General features: G+C 40.1%; 1 protein-coding gene across 2 annotated transcripts in view; it reads left to right on the top strand.

The window, feature by feature from the left end:
* The first annotated feature begins 1,928 nt into the window (after positions 1-1,928).
* plcg2 (phospholipase C, gamma 2) overlaps positions 1,929-12,895 on the top strand; it is a 100,171-nt gene continuing 89,204 nt past the window's right edge. The window contains exons 1-2 of one of the 2 annotated variants that reach the window (XM_057836918.1): positions 1,960-2,072; positions 2,530-2,578. The gene's annotated coding sequence lies outside the window, so the exon portion shown is untranslated. Of the gene's footprint in view, positions 2,073-2,529; positions 2,579-12,895 lie in introns of both variants that reach the window. The other variant, XM_057836917.1, reaches the window with a different exon arrangement.

Here is a 12,895-nt window from a genome sequence, read left to right as displayed (position 1 = left end):
GCAGATTAGTCTGGCATATAGATCAGGACTAATCTTGCCCCATTTTTTTCCTACAGAACTGCTGTAGTTCAGTCAGATTCCTGGGATGTCTGGCATGAATCGCTGTATTTAGGTCATGCCACAGCATCTCAACAGGGTTTAAGTCTGGACTTTGACTTGGCCACTCCAGAACGTGTATTTTGTTCTTTTGAAATCATTCTGAAGTTGATTTACTTCTGTGTTTTGGATCATTGTCTTGTTGCAGCATCCATCCTCTTTTTAGCTTCAACTGTCTGACAGACGGCCTCAGGTTTTCCTGCGAAACATCCTGATAAACTTTTGAATTCATTCTTCCATTACTGATTGCAAGTCATCCAAGCCCTGAGGCAGCAAAACAGCCCCAAATTATGATGCTCCCTCCACCACACTTCACAGTGGATATTAGGTGTTGATGTTAGTGAGCTATTCCATTTTTCCTCCACACATGACGTTGTGTGTTACTCCCAAACAATTCAACTTTGGTTTCATCATTCCACAAAATATTTTGCCCAAACGTCTGTGGAGTGTCCAAGTGCCTTTTTGCAAACATTAAACGAGCAACAATGTTTTTTTCAGACAGCAGTGGCTTCCTCAGTGGAATCCTCACATGAACACCATTCTTGTCCATAGTTTTACATATAGTTGATGAGTGCATAGAGATATTAGACTGCGACAGTGATTTCTGTAAGTCTTTAGCAGACACTCTATGGTTCTTTTTTACCTCTCTGACTATTCTTCGCTGAACTCTTGGCGTCATCTTTGGTAGACGGCCAACTGTCTCCATTTGTAGACAACATCTCTGACGGTCGATTGATGAACATCCAGACTTTTAGAGATGCTTTTGTATCCTTTCCCAGCTTTATACATATTAACAATCCTTGATCGCAGGTCTTCAGACAGCTCTTTTGACCTAACCATGATTGTTTTTTTTATGCATTATGCACAACTGACTTTATGTTTAGTGTGCAATAATCGTGACATGTATTTGTTACATGGTTTAATGCATTTTTATGCATTAGAAAAGACTTATGTTTGAATTTTGGGGGGTCTTGGAACGGATTCAGGCATTTAGCCTACATGGAAAACGTGTCTCTACTTACAGATTTTTCAGGTTACAAAACTACTTCCAGAACCAATTAATTCATGGGTCATTATTGACCCATATTTGCATCTGGGGGTTAATTTATATCATATATTTTAATTCAAAAACAACACATGATTATAGGTGGTTTATCCAGGACAATAAAAGTATAACAATTATGTTTATTATTTATTATTTTCAATTTATATTAGTTATTTGGGACACAAATGGCCTATAAAATAACCCAAGTATCATGTAATTAAAATATATAAATAAATAAAATATATATAAACTACTGAATAAAATTATGACTATAAAAAGAGTTTAAGTTATTGTTGATCCGACCCCTGATCACAGTAAATATTTTTCATATGGCGCCAGGTTTCAAATAATTGCCTGTCCCAGCATAAGATTAATATATATATATATATATATATATATATATATATATATATATATATATATATATATATATATATATATATATATATATATATATATATATATATATATATATATATATATATATATATATATATATATATATTTGGCCACAATGTACTGTTTTCTGTTCTGAACTGTTCACAAGAAAATGTGTTAATATTTTACCACATTTTCTTACTGAATTGAAATTGTATGTACTGTACAATTACACCTGCGCATTAACACACTGCACACTGTGGTCCGAAGCATCTCTTTAGTTAGTTTTCATACATATCGCCTTTCCTTCCGGACTTTTTTTTCTCCTTTTTTTTTTTCTTCTTTTTAAACATTCAGGCTTAAACATACTGCAAGTTGACTTCACTTCCTTGTATAGCCAGATAGAGGAACTATAAAAGCTTTGTGGCTGTTACGGTCAACACTCTTATCGACTTTGTCTCCGTTCGGCACTGCTGAAGGCATGATCAAATGATAAGAATCATTTCAAAATTGGCTACTGTGGGGCGGTTGTAGGATCGCTTCGACGTGGAAGGTAGGTGAAGTCGTTCCAATTAAAATGCCTTTTATTTTTGCGAGCTGCAAAGTATACTATACTTTAAATAGCGAGAGGAAGTATTTTTTCCCTCTCGGGTGAGACAATATGATAAAGCTGACAGCAATGACCTTGAGTAATAAACAAGGCTGCTTTTGCTTTTAGCCACAGCAAGCTTTTCATGTGGCAATTCTATCAATGCAAGGTCTGCAGATGGCGAAAAGGACAAAAATATATGCGACGCATATTTTCAAAGCTTGCGCAATGTCATCATTTAACGTCACTGGGCCCCGTCCAACTCGGCAATGTCTCATTAAGTTATTTGCATTTCCTGCTTCAGCAGTCTAGATGTGAAAGCCGGCTTTGTTACTCAGCATAAATAAGAATTCTAAAATCTACAAAGAATGGCACAAAAGAATATTTATATAATGAACAAATTATTATTTTGTTGAAACAGGGAGAGCAACAGCAGAGAAAGGCTGGAGGTGTAAAAGACTCATGTGGAAGTATGTACTAAATGACACATATACAAGCAGTGGCGTGTAAACAAAAACTACCTGTACTAGTGAACATAATTGACATTTTGCAAACTCTGCCTCCTAAACGGCCATCAACCAATCATATGTCCAAGAAACCGTTGTTAACCGCGGTTGAAAAAGTAGTGTATTCTTTTTAAAAACTTTTTATTTATTTAATTATTTATCTTTTAATACTTAAGTAAAAGTACAGATACAAGTGCAAAAAAATTACTTAAGTAAAAGTACAAGTATCCAAGAAAAAAATGTACTCAAGTAAAAGTACTTGCTTTAAAATTTACAAGTATAAAAAAAAAAGTATTTTCTCCTGATGCAAAAATGTAATATATACATAAATAACACATAATTAGATACTAGGCCTGCATAATATGTCATTTGAACATTGCCATCTAAAGGTGTCCCGACTAGGCATGTGCCGATAACTGGTTTCAAGGTATACCGTGGTATGAAAACGTCAAGGTTTTAAAACCTCAAAAACATTCTGTCATTCCGTCCCTAAGATATTAGCTATTCTTTGTGTACCATAAATGCAGGGAAAAATCCCCTCGCTTGCAGCTGCAAGGTTCAACCCTCCCCAACTGGTTGTAGCTCAGAGTCAGTTGGCTCTGCTACATGATGGCTGGAGAAGGTGAAACTCCTGAACTTTTTCCCACCATTGAAGGAAAAAAATAAAATTGTGTGTTCAATGTATTCATTCAGATTTAACATTGGAAAGAGATACATGTAAGACATGTTTTTTCACTTTTTTTCCCCCAAAGTATAAAAAAATATGTGTATATACTAGGGCTGTGAACATTATCGCGTTAACGGGCGGTAATTAATTTTTAAAATTAATCACATTAAAATATTTGATGCAATTAACGCACATGCCCTTCTCAAACAGATTAAAATGACACAACAGTGTCATGTCCACTTGTTACTTGTGTTTTTTGTCTCCCTCTGCTGGCGCTTTGGTGCAACGGATTTTATGGGTTTAAGCACCATAATGTAATGCAGTACTTCTCAAATAGTGGGGCGCGCCCCCCTGGGGGGGCGCAGAGCGATGCCAGGGGGGGCGCATGTGTCCTCGGGGAACATGCTTTTTTTTTTTTTTTTTGCCGGACTGGAATAAAGTGTACTTGCACATCCACCCAGTGGGTGGCAGTGGCGCTCTCATTTCAGAGTGCGTGCAGTATTTTTGAACTAAGGAAGAGCACTCAGAGTCAGCACACAGAAAACAGATACGAAGAGCAGTGCGCCGCCGCCGTTTTCGAAAGCCGTTTTCCGACCGGACTCACTCACGCAGCGACCCACTGTCTTGTCCGGTTCTCACGTCGCCGCCCGAGAAGTGCCATTTTTGGCTTTGGATCGTCACGACGACCACCCTCGCCTCCGGTTCTACCTCGGCCGCCGAGAATGCGTTTTTTTTCGTGCCGTTTGCCTTCTAGCTTTGACTTTTAGCACAGTGGGATGATGAGGAAAGACTACTGTTTACTGTGTCTGAAAATAATAATAGCGGACTGCCAGAAGCCAAATCAATTAAGACGCCACTTAAAGACATTCGACCCCAATCTCATTGATAAGCCGCTTGATTGTTTTTCAGCGAAAACGTGCCGAATATTGCCAACAATAGTCCTGCTTTGTCAGTGTTATATCAGTAAACCAGTGAGCATTGTTAGCATGCTCATTGCAAAATGACTCCACACCATTGCAAAGGAGGTAATACTGAGTGTGAGCAGCAAAAATAAAAACTGTCCTTCTGTCCAAGGACACTCTTTTTTTCCTTTATTCATTTTTGTTTTTTCGGTCAAATTGTTTGGCATATTGTCCTCATGAGTAAATTTTTCTAATCAATTTGAATTTGTTATTATTTACGGATTTTATTACATTTTATTTTTCTGTATCAAATGGTCAAAAATGTACCTTGAGTGTATTTTCACAGTTTGAATGTGACTTTTTTTTTTTTTAATTCAGGCAAATTGATGCACGTCAAGTCTTCTCTGTTACAAACAAAACAATGTTAATAAAGTTATACTTTATTATAAGTTGATCTGTTACTTTTTTTCTTTATTAGAAAAAAAGGACACAATGTTAGGCAGATGCGTATTTATAATAGTAATTTTATAGACAAATAATACTATTTACAGTGGCGGCAGAGAGTTTGGGGGGGGCGCGAAACATTTACGTCTTGCTTGGGGGGGCGTAACAGAAAATAACTGAGAAGCACTGATGTCATGTAATTATTGACATCAACAATGGCAAGCTACTAGTTTATTTTTTGATTGAAAATTTTACAAATTTTATCAAAACGAAAACATTTAGTGGGGTTTTAATATAAAATTTCTATAACTTGCACTAACGCTTATCTTTTAAGAACTACAAGTCTTTCTATCCATGGATCACTTTAACAGAATTTTAATGTTAATGCCATCTTGTTGATTTATTGTTATAATAAACAAATACAGTACTTATGTACAGTATGTTGAATGTATATATCTGTCTTGTGTCTTATCTTTCCATTCCAACAATAATTTACAGAAAAATATGGCATATTTTATAGATGGTTTGAATTGCGATTAATTTTTAAGCTGTGATTAACTCGATTAAAAATTTTAATCATTTGAAAGCCCTAGATACCCCTACATACACACATATATATGTATGTATATACATATCTATCTATCTATCTATCTATCTATCTATCTATCTATCTATCTATCTATCTATCTATCTATCTATCTATCTATCTATCTATCTATCTATCTATCTATCTATCTATCTATCTATCTATCTATCTATCTATCTATCTATCTATCTATCTATCTATCTATACGTATGTATGTATGTATGTATGTACATAAATATATGTATGTATACATATGTATGTATGTATGTATGTATGTATGTATGTATGTACATACAGTTGTGGTCGAAAGTTTACATACACTCGTGAAGAACATAATGTCATGGCTCTCTTGCGTTTCCAGTTATTTCTACAACTCTGATTTTTCTCCGATAGAGTGATTGGAACAGATACTTCTTCGTCACAAAAAACATTCATGAAGTTTGGTTCTTTTATGACTTTATTATGGGTTAACAGAAAAAGTTCAAATCTGCTGGGTCAAAAATATACATACATGGATCTGAAAAAGCGAATCATTGACTTGAACAAGTCAGGAAAGTCACTTGGAGCCATTTCAAAGCAGATGCAGGTCCCAAGAGCAACAGTGCAAACAATTGTTTGTAAGTATAAAGTGCATGGCACTGTTTTGTCACTGCCACGATCAGGAAGAAAACGTAAGCTATCACCGGCTGCTGAGAGAAAATTGGTCAGAAGGGTGAAGATTCAACCGAGAATCACCAAAAAGCAGATTTGCCGAGAATTAGAAGCTGCTGGAACACAGGTGTCAGTGTCCACAGTCAAGCGTGTTTTGCATCTCCATGGACTGAGAGGCTGCCGTGCAAGAAGGAAGCCCTTGCTCCAAAAGCGGCACCTTAAGGCTCGACTGAAGTTTGCTGCTGATCACTTGGATAAAGATAAGACCTTCTGGAGGAAAGTTCTGTGGTCAGACAAAACAAAAATTGAGCTGTTTGGCCACAATGCCCAGCAATATGTTTGGAGGAGAAAAGGTGAGGCCTTTAAAAGTAAATGGGATCATGAAGAAAGAGGATTACCTTCAAATTCTTCAAGATAACCTAACGTCATCAGCCCGAAGATTGGGTCTTGGGCGCAGTTGGGTGTTCCAACAGGACAATGACCCCAAACACACATCAAAAGTGGTAATGGAATGGCTAAATCAGGCTAGAATTAAGGTTTTTGAATGGCCTTCCCAAAGTCCTGACTTAAACCCCATTGAGAACTTGTGGACAATGCTGAAGAAACAAGTCCATGTCAGAAAGCCATCAAATTTAACTGAACTGCACCAATTCTGTCAAGAGGAATGGTCAAAGATTCAACCAGAAGCTTGCCAGAAGCTTGTGAATGGCTACCAAAAGCGCCTAATTGAAGTGAAAATGGCCAAGGGACATGTTACCAAATATTAGTGCTGCTGTATGTATATTTTTGACCCAGCAGATTTGATCGCTTTTTTCTTTTCACCAATAATAAAGTTATAAAATAACCAAACTTCATGAATATTTTTTTGTGACAAAGAAGTATCTGTTCCAATCACTCTATCAGAGAAAAATCAGAGTCGCCGTCAGTACCCGATCATCATGGGCGTGTCCAAGCAACGCGAGAGCTAATGAAATGAGTAACGCATGCTCCGTAGCATTTTCTTCACAGCCCAAAGCTAAACTAGTAGTGGCAACGAAGCAACATGCTAAAACAATGGACAGTTTGAGCACCGACGCCAGTGACGTGCAGCGATTGATTTTCAATGCACCAGGAAAACAAAAGTCGGACTTTGAAGTGAGGAAGGCACCCAGATCTGTATGGGACTGATTTAGTGTGAAGTGTGAAGCGGTACAGAGATCGTGAGTTTTTAACCCTGAAAAATAACCCACTACAATGGTGGAAAGGGCAGCACGACCCGCTGGAGATTTTGTTTCCACGAAACGCAGTCTACTTAAACATGAACATGTGGATCTTCCTCAAGAAAAATCTGGCCTTCAAAAAAGATATGGACAGTGATGACGAATAAAAAAATGTGGAAGCACAGGCATAAGTATGACTTTGCTATGAATTAGGTTAAAGTAATGATTATTGACCTGTCTGTCTAAAATGCCATGTTTTTACTCCCCCAATTATACTAGTGGTAAAGCATAATTTATTAATTATTTATGATGATAACACTAGCAGGTTTGATTAATTTTTCCTAAAGCTGCTGCATATAATTATTATATTTAGTTTGTAAGATGTTTACGTTGAAAGTTGTACCCCTTGTGTTCAAAACACCAGGAAATAGTGATTGAATTACTGCACTTCATTGTTGTCTGTCACTGGAGTTTTATTTTATTATCAATCCCATCCAACAAAATGATAGTCATTTAGTAAGCCTTATTTTTTTTTTCATAAAAAAAAAAAAAAACATGCATTGGTATGAAATTTTGTTGTTTAATTTTGCTATTAGAAATGTTTTTGTTATATGTTTAAAAAGCTGTAAGAACAGACAAAACAAATGTTTACTATCGTATCGTTTTCACATTTTATCGAACCGTATCGTTCTTAAACTGTATCAAATTGTATCGCTCGCCCTTAAAAATTAAGGGCTGTCAAATTTATTGCGTTAACAGGCAGTAATCAATTTTTTAAAATTAATCACGTTAAAATATTTAACGCATTTGACGCTTGCGCGGAATGACCCACTCATGTATTGCCGCAAACAGACTACTATGGTGCAGTTGTATGTATATTGAGAGCTAAGAGGCAGAGACAAGCGAGTGAAGTGGACACAGGCATTCATTGGGGCTGCTCTATTTGTTGGCATAAGCTTTGGCATCTCTTCCACAACAATTATAACTTTTGTGGCGAGCTTAACACCCTGTATTGAACACAACGCAGAGAAGATATAACATTTGGAGCCACCACTGACAGTCATGGTTGCCCAACCTCCCATCATGCATTCGGGCGGAACAGTTGAGTCCCTACAGTATCATTTACTGAAAGCACAACAAAAATAGTATTCCTATCTCTCAAAAAAAAAAAATTCACAAAAAGAAAAGCGCTTAATGCAAAGAGAACTGGCATTCCCAATCCAAATAGCTATGCAAAATAATACTCAGACTTTGGTCAAACTCTATTCAAACATTTCGTTTAGCTCAACAAATACACTAGATGGCAATATTTAGTCACAATATACAAACTATCAGCGGTCTCGTACGTTGTGAAGTCAACACTCAAATGAACGTAAGGTACAATGAACCCGGAAACTACGGCGTCAGTCGAGGGGCAAAATGCACTAGAAAAACTTGGCTGGATCTCTAATTAATTTAAAATCCGCCCTTGACACCTTGTGGTGTATTTCAGTCACCACCCTCCACAATGGCAAGCTATTATTTTATTTTTTGATTGAAAATTTTACAAATTTTATTAAAACGAAAACATACAAAAGGGGTTTTACTATAAAATTACTATAACTTGTACTCACATTGATCTTTTTAAGGATTAGAAGTCTTTCTATCCGTGGATCCCTTTCACAGAAAGAATGTTAATAATGTTAATGCCATCTTGTGGATTTATTGTTATAATAAACAAATACAGTGCTTATGTACAGTATGTTGAATGTATATATCCGTCTTGTCTTATCTTTCCATTCCAACAATAATTTACAGGAAAATATGGTATATTTTAGAGATGGTTTGACTTACGATTAATTACGATTAATTAATTTTTAAGCTGTGATTAACTCGATTAAAAATTTTAATCGTTTGACAGTCCTATTAAAAATGTATTGTTTTTTAATCGAATCGTAACCTGTGTATCTAGATGCATATCGAATCGGCTTCATGCCAGAGATTCCCCACCCTAATGTAAATGTGCATGTTGGTGGCATATTAGACTCCAGTTCCTTTTTACAGATGTTTATTGGTCATCAACACGCCGTAGAATTAAAGTTCAGACATACAAAATAAGCAAACACATCCATAATAAACACTGTACACATTAGCATTGCTACATTGAGGCTAATGGGGAAAAAAGACATTAAGCAACCTACTTGGCAGTCTTCTCCAAAGCGCAAACTTGCAGTTAAAAGGTGACACTTCAAACACAAAAAATCTTTGGTTAACAGCATTTGCAAAAGGAAAAAAAAAAAAATCCATTATTGACTCCACTTGCAATGACGAAAAGTGCACTTTTTTTTCAGAATATAAAGCTTGCGATTAGCGGTTTAACGAACGTACTTCCGGTGATCATTTCAAAATAAAAACACGTAATGTTCAACATACCATAAATAATGATTTCGGGAGTTCATCTCACATACTTCAGAATTCAGATTCTACGGTAAAAATAGCTTTAAAAAGATACCCTTTATGAAAAATCTGATTGTCAATGAATAAATAATGAATTACCAGATTAGTTGACTAATCGTTAAAAAAAGTCTGCTGACTAATCGGGAGGAAAATAGTTGTTTGGGTCAGTTTTTTAACATGTTAACTTTTGTTTTACTTCATAAAAACAGCAAGTGTGCAGATCCGGAATCCCTTTAAATACAGCAAGCCTGGATTAAATGGCATTACATACTTTAGGGATGTCCCCGATCCGATCACGTGATTGGAAATCGGTCATCCATCCATCCATTATCTTCCGCTTAGTCCGGGGTCGGGTTGCGATGGCAGCAGCTTTAGCAGGGAAGCCCAGACTTCCCTCTCCCCAGCCACTTCAGCCAGCTCCTCCGGCGGGATTCCAAGGCGTTCCCAGTCCAGCCGAGTGACATAGTGTCTCCAGCGTGTCCTGGGTCGACCCCGGGGCCTCCTGCCGGTGGGACATGCCCGGAACACCTCTCCAGGGAGGCGTCCAGGAGGCATCCGAACCAGATGCCCGAGCCACCTCAACTGGCTCCTCTCAACGCGGAGGAGTAGCGGCTCGACACCAAGCCCCTCCCGGATGACCGAGCTTCTCACCCTGTCTCTAAGGGAGAGCCCGGACACCCTGCGGAGGAAACTCATTTCGGCCGCTTGTATCCGGGATCTTGTTCTTTCGGTCAAGACCCACAGCTCGTGACCATAGGTGAGGGTAGTAACATAGATCGACTGGTAAATCGAGAGCTTCGCCTTTTGGCTCAGCTCCTTCTTCACCACAACGGACCGGTGCAGAGTCTGCATCACTGCAGACGCTGCACCGATCCGCCTGTCAATCTCCCGCTCCCTCCCACCCTCACTCGTGAACAAGACCCCAAGATACTTGAACTCCTCCACTTGGGGCAGGATCTCATCCCCGACCCGGAGAGGGCATGCCACCCTTTTCCGGCTGAGGACCATGGTCTCGGATTTGGAGGTGCTGATCTTCATCCCAACCGCTTCACACTCGGCTGCGAACCTTCCCAGTGAGAGTTTGAGGTCATGGCTTGATGAAGCCAACAGCACCAAATCATCTGCAAAAAGCAGAGATGCAATGCTGAGGTCACCAAACCGGAAACCCTCAACGCTTCGGCTGCGCCTAGAAATTCTGTCCATAAAAATTATGAACAGAATCGGTGACAAAGGGCAGCCTTGGCGGAGTCCAATCCTCACTGGGAACGAATTCGACTTACTGCCGGCAATGCGGACCAGACTCTGACACCGGTCGTACAGGGACCGAACAGCCCTTACCAAGGGGATCGGTACCCCGTACTCCCGGAGCACCCTCCACAGGATTCCCCTAGGCACACGGTCGAACGCCTTCTCCAAATCCACAAAACACATGTAGACTGGGTGGGCGAACTCACATGCACCCTCGAGGACCCTGCTGAGGGTGTAGAGCTGGTCCACTGTTCCACGGCCGGGACGAAAACCACACTGCTCCTCCTGAATCCAAGATTCGACTTCCCGACGGACCCTCCTCTCCAGCACCCCTGAATAGACTTTATCGGGGAGGCTGAGGAGTTTGATTCCTCTATAATTGGAACACACCCTCCGGTCTGCCAATCAAGAGGCACTGTCCCCGATGTCCACGCGATGTTGTAGAGGCGTGTCAGCCATGACAGCCCTACAACATCCAGAGCCTTTAGGAACTCTGGGCGGATCTCATCCACCCCCGGGGCCTTGCCACCGAGGAGCTTACCAACCGCCTCAGTGACTTCAACCCCAGAGATCGAAGAGCCCACCTCAGAGTCCCCAGACTCTGCTTCCTCAAAGGAAGGCGTGTCGGTGGAATTGAGGAGGGCTTCGAAGTATTCTCTCCACCGACTCACGACGTCCCAAGTCGAGGTCAGCAGTGCAGCATCTTCACTATACACAGTGTTAATAGTGCGCTGCTTTCCTCTCCTCAGACGCCGGATGGTGGACCAGAATTTCCTCGAAGCCGTCCGGAAGTCGTTTTCCATGGCCTCACCGAACTCCTCCCATGTCCGAGTTTTTGCCTCGGCGACCGCCGAAGCCGCAGTCCGCTTGGCCAGCCGGTACCTGTCAGCTGCCTCCGGAGTCCCACAGGCCAAAAAGGCCCGATAGGCCTCCTTCTTCAGCTTGACGGCCTCCCTTACCGCTGGTGTCCACCAGCGGGTTCGGGGATTGCCGCCACGACAGGCACCAACCACCTTACGGCCACAGCTCTGATCGGCCGCCTCAACAATGGAGGTGCGGAACATGGCCCATAAAGAAAAAATCGGTCAGATCGCGTCATTTTTCAGAGGATAGGAATCGGGTGAAAAGGATCAGGTTTTTAATCTAAAAACTATATTCATGTTTATCTGCTTCATCCTCGTACAGCGCCACAGCGTCTCACCCTCCCTCCTGCTCGGGAATGCGACCAAACTATTTTTCTTGTTCACCAATGCAACTGGCGTTTGGTAGTTATTGATAATGATGATTGACAGGTTTGTAGTTTTGATCTGTTCTGAGAAGCCTCAGTAGCTCTACAATCAAAGACACAAATGTGTTAATCATCGTTAGACTGCCCAGTCTGAAGTGTGCTGTGCCAACTCATCCATTGTGTGAGAGACCGTTCTCGGCAGCATGAGTGAATTTGAGTGGACTCACTCAATTAAGCATTTAATACATACAAAGCATTTTTCTACTTTATTCTTGTTTAAAAATAATTCACATTATGAAGGTGGCACAGTGGGACAGTCCACTTCATAGTTCCGGGATCGTGGGTACAAGTCTGGGTCGGGCCTTCCCGTTTGGAGTTTGCACGTTCTTTCCATATCTGCGTGTGTTTTCTTTGTGCTCGTGTCACATCTAAAAAAAACATCCGTAGGTAAGAGTGTGTGCGTGAATGGTTGTGTGCCTATATGTGCCCTGCGACTGGCTGGCCACCTGTTCAAGTTGCATTCTGCCTGGAGTTAGCTGTTTTAAGCTCCAGCACCCCCGCGACCTTCGTAAGGATAAGCGGTTCAGAAGATGAATGAATGACGGAATTATATTAATATTATGAAGAGTGATCAAAAGTATGGCGTTAAAGGTGATGCAATGAAAAATGTGGGTGTGCCTACATTTTATGCTGGTGCACCTTAAGAAAAAGGTAGGTGCAACAAGTGCAACCTATGCAATAAGTGTGGAGCCATGGCAACATATATCGCGATGTTCATTTTGTCTAATATTGTTCAGGCCTATCCCAAACAGAGCTATTCAATTTATCTTGTGAAAATTCTTCTAGTTTTAATATCACAATATTACGAACCTCCCAAAAATCGCAATGAGAGTTTTTTCCATTATCGTCCAAGCCTAATA

This window comes from Corythoichthys intestinalis, chromosome 5 (assembly GCF_030265065.1).
Source record: "Corythoichthys intestinalis isolate RoL2023-P3 chromosome 5, ASM3026506v1, whole genome shotgun sequence".
Lineage (NCBI taxonomy): Eukaryota > Metazoa > Chordata > Actinopteri > Syngnathiformes > Syngnathidae > Corythoichthys > Corythoichthys intestinalis.
Note: the sequence above shows the minus strand (reverse complement) of the source record. Positions and strands in the feature narration are given on the sequence as shown.